The sequence below is a fragment of the Oncorhynchus gorbuscha genome, linkage group LG19, assembly GCF_021184085.1.
Source record: "Oncorhynchus gorbuscha isolate QuinsamMale2020 ecotype Even-year linkage group LG19, OgorEven_v1.0, whole genome shotgun sequence".
Taxonomy (NCBI): Eukaryota; Metazoa; Chordata; class Actinopteri; order Salmoniformes; family Salmonidae; genus Oncorhynchus; species Oncorhynchus gorbuscha.
Genome location: NC_060191.1, coordinates 69,529,033 through 69,534,032, shown reverse-complemented (window position 1 = coordinate 69,534,032; position 5,000 = coordinate 69,529,033).

The window sequence follows — 5,000 nt, the reverse complement described above, 5'->3', positions numbered from 1 at the left end:
TTTTAATGTCTTCAGCTCACCAAGTGTGAGTGAGAGAATACTACCTGACTAATTACTGTGTAGTTAGTTTCTGTTTCCAGCTACTCTCCCCTCCTGCTGAGCATCATATGGTGCTGGCCAAGATTCACGTTTTGACTCATAATTAAACTCAGCGATCCCTGACAGGGTTTCTCTCTCTCTACTTTATACACTCTCTCTCCTCTTTTCCCCTCCCTCCTCACACCTCTGTCAGTCTTCCAACATGTTGTTCAGGCTCTTATTCTGACATTTTTGAGAGAGAGAGAGAGAGAGAGAGAGAGAGAGAGAGAGAGAGAGAGAGAGAGAGAGAGAGAGAGAGAGAGAGAGAGAGATCTACCAGAGAGAGAGACTAAGGGAGAGAGGGAGAGAGCAAGAGTGACTAAGAGAGAGAGAGACTAAGGGAGAGAGGGAGAGAGCAAGAGCGACTAAGAGAGAGAGAGAGAGACTAAGGGAGAGAGGGAGAGAGCAAGAGCGACTAAGAGAGAGAGAGAGACTAAGGGAGAGAGGGAGAGAGCAAGAGCGACCAAGAGAGAGAGAGAGACTAAGGGAGAGATAGACTCAGGGAGAGAGAGAGCGAGAGAGAGATCTTGTGTTTTGTTTCTCTTGGTTTGCTGTTTTTAAGCTTGTGTTGTCGGAGTTGAAATGTTGTCTGTTGCATCACACACACACACACACACACACACACACACACACACACACACACACACACACACACACACACACACACACACACACACACACACACACACACACACACACACACACACACACACACACACACACACACACACACACACACAGTTGCATACAAATACTTTGCACTGTACCAATGTCTTTTGTGATGACAAGCACCATAAAGTCAACCAATGAACGTTTTCAAATTGGCACAGTTTCTCCTCTGCTCTCTACCACAGTGGTCGTTCTGTGAAGAGTGTTCTACAAATGGTCTGCCATGCATCACAGCTTTAAGTGGCTCCTCGTTGATAGTGGACGAGGTAAGTATCCTACATTTAATGTAAAAACCCTACTCAAAGGTATTCAGTTTTCATCACAACCCTCACAAGTGTCTGAGATGCATCTGATAAACCAGTCTGGATTACTTCATTCAACCTTCATATCCCCCCCCCCACAAACACACCCCCCCAAAATAAGAACAAATCTTAGTTATTCAAGTTTATCGAAATCCGTGAATGTGGATCTACAAAACAAGTGGAATACTACCTCGCTTTATATAACAGCACTTTAGAGATGTGAAAGCATCAGTGAGATGTATCAGTTTCATCAGAGTCCAACAGAACCTCATTTCATTTCCAAACTGAGGATCAGAGCCTCCAAACTGAGGATCAGAGCCTCCAAACTGAGGATCAGAGCCTCCAAACTGAGGATCAGAGCCTCCAAACTGAGGATCAGAGCCTCCAAACTGAGGTACAATGAGCATCAGAGCATTCGGCAGCAGTTTATTCTGGGGTCCTAGCAGATACGGGTTTGGAGGTGGTGTTTCACCAGCACTTTACATGGCTGCTTTTAGATTTGACAGGGTTATAAATATCCTGAAATAGGGGAAATGGGATTAAGACTGTGGCTGTAATGACATTTTGTCAGTCGATTATTGTCATGCAAATGACTGCCGGTCTCAAGGGAGTTGACCGTTAATTAACATAAACACATTTAGCATCTCAAGGCCTCTGTAACATCTACGTAAAAAAAAAAACACCTTCACAATTATCCATTATTTATTTTTAGGTCTAATAGGATCCTCCTGTTTATAGTGGCAAGCATCAAAACTATGCTTTCACAATGCTCAAGAAAGGAATGAAGGCGAGAGAGGAGATGGAAACGCAAGGTGGTGAGATATTCTGTAGTTAAAGCTAATGTGTCAGCCTATTAATTATCTAAATATATTACTAGGCTATTCAATATAAAATCGAAATGCACTATTTTCTACAACGTAACAATCATCATTTTGAATTACATTTTTACATTGGGCTCATATACAGGCCTATGCACATATACAGGCCTATGCACATATACAGGCCTATGCACATATACAGGCCTATGCACATGCATCAGCTCTAATATGGTTGTGGGTGTTTTGAATGAATCATCACCTTAGAAAGCGCTGTCCATTTCCATATGTTGGGCTTTGAAACAACATCCACTACGACCATGTTTTCCCCTCTGTTTCAACCTGCTGTTAAACTTCTTTCTTCAAATTGATCAGCACAGTGAGGTGAGTTTTAAAAGCAGGGTACTGTTTTAATGCTGAGTGTTTTGATGTGATTTTAGAATACATTTGCATTGGTGTCAGAGTGATTAGAGGAACAATAGAGGCCTGAGTACCAGAACATTAGCACCTGATGGAGGGACAATAGAGCCCTGAGTACCAGGACATTAGCACCTGATGGAGGAACAATATAGGCCTAAGTACCAGGACATTAGGACCTGATGGAGGGAGAATAGAGCCCTGAGTACCAGACCATTAGGACCTGATGGAGGGACAATAGAGCCCTGAGTACCAGGACATTAGTACCTGATGGAGGGACAATAGAGCCCTGAGTACCAGGATATTGTGACCTGATGGAGGGACAATAGAGCCCTGAGTACCGGGACATTTTGACCTGATGGAGGTACAATAGAGGCCTGAGTACCAGGCCATTAGGATCTGTGGTCGTTAGCAAGTTGAGTACTACTAATGCATGTCCTGAGTGCGTAAGAGGAGGGTACCGTGACTCAGCGATAATGTTGAATTTGACTGCGGTCATGACCCATGACTGCCGGCGTGGCGGTAATACGGTCACCCCGCAACAGCCCTAGGTGGGATCACATGAGATGGGAGAAATGGTCCGTCTGTCTGTCCGTCTGTTGTAAAGCCTCTCTGGCGCAGGCGTTCCGCTAGCGACCCATCTCGACAACATCCGGTGAAATTGCAGAGTGCCAAATTCAAAATACAGAAATAGTCATAATATACATTCATAAAAAATACAAGTGCAGTCACAAGAGTCCCAGCTATACAATAAATGTTTGTTTTGTTCGATAAAGTCCCACTTTATATCCCAAAAACTTGCGTTTTGTTCAGTAAATCACTGGCTCAAAGGCGGTCAAAACATGCAGATGAGTGCATCCTAATAGTACCAGTAAAGTTATTCTAAACATGTCAAACAATGTTTATAATTGATCCTCAGGTTGTCAATTGTCTAAATAATCGATAATGACTGTTGACATCTAGTGGAAGCCATGGGAACTGCAATCTGGGTCCTAACCCATTAGATTTTCCTCGGGTTTTCGCCTGCCAAATCAGTTATTTTATACTCACAGACGATATTTTAACAGTTTTGGACACTTTAGAGTGTTTTCTATCCAAATCTACCAATTATATGCATATCCTAGCTTCTGGGCTTGAGTAACAGGCAGATTACTTTGGCCACGCTTCTCATCCAGACGTCGAAATACTGCCCACAGCCATTAGAAGATATCCTCACTCTGGCTGGATTCCAATAGAATTACAATAGGAATTACATTTACATCATTACATTTAAGTCATTTAGCAGACGCTCTTATCCAGAGCGACTTACAAATTGGTGCATTCACCTTATGACATCCAGTGGGACAGTCACTTAACAATAGTGCATCTAAAACTTAAGGGGGGGGGGTGAGAGGGATTACTTATCCTATCCTAGGTATTCCTTAAAGAGGTGGGGTTTCAGGTGTCTCCGGAAGGTGGTGATTGACTCCGCTGTCCTGGCGTCATGAGGGAGTTTGTTCCACCATTGGGGGGGCCAGGACAGCGAACAGTTTTGACTGGGCTGAGCGGGAGCTGTACTTCCTCAGTGGTAGGGAGGCGAGCAGGCCAGAGGTGGATGGACGCAGTGCCCTTGTTTGGGTGTAGGGCCTGATCAGAGCCTGGAGGTACTGAGGTGCCGTTCCCCTCACAGCTCCGTAGGCAAGCACCATGGTCTTGTAGCGGATGCGAGCTTCAACTGGAAGCCAGTGGAGAGAACGGAGGAGCGGGGTGACGTGAGAGAACTTGGGAAGGTTGAACACCAGACGGGCTGCGGCGTTCTGGATGAGTTGAAGGGGTTTAATGGCACAGGCAGGGAGCCCAGCCAACAGCGAGTTGCAGTAATCCAGACGGGAGATGACAAGTGCCTGGATTAGGACCTGTGCCGCTTCCTGTGTGAGGCAGGGTCGTACTCTGCGGATGTTGTAGAGCATGAACCTACAGGAACGGGCCACCACCTTGATGTTGGTTGAGAACGACAGGGTGTTGTCCAGGATCACGCCAAGGTTCTTGGCACTCTGGGAGGAGGACACAATGGAGTTGTCAACCGTGATGGCGAGATCATGGAACGGGCAGTCCTTCCCCGGGAGGAAGAGCAGCTCCGTCTTGCCGAGGTTCAGCTTGAGGTGGTGATCCGTCATCCACACTGATATGTCTGCCAGACATGCAGAGATGCGATTCGCCACCTGGTCATCAGAAGGGGGAAAGGAGAAGATTAATTGTGTGTCGTCTGCATAGCAATGATAAGAGAGACCATGTGAGGTTATGACAGAGCCAAGTGACTTGGTGTATAGCGAGAATAGGAGAGGGCCAAGAACAGAGCCCTGGGGACACCAGTGGTGAGAGCGCGTGGTGAGGAGACAGATTCTCGCCACGCCACCTGGTAGGAGCGACCTGTCAGGTAGGACGCAATCCAAGCGTGGGCCGCGCCGGAGATGCCCAACTCGGAGAGGGTGGAGAGGAGGATCTGATGGTTCACAGTATCGAAGGCAGCCGATAGATCTAGAAGGATGAGAGCAGAGGAGAGAGAGTTAGCTTTAGCAGTGCGGAGCGCCTCCGTGATACAGAGGAGAGCAGTCTCAGTTGAATGACTAGTCTTGAAACCTGACTGATTTGGATCAAGAAGGTCATTCAGAGAGAGATAGCGGGAGAGCTGGCCAAGGACGGCACGTTCAAGAGTTTTGGAGAGAAAAGAAAGAAGGGA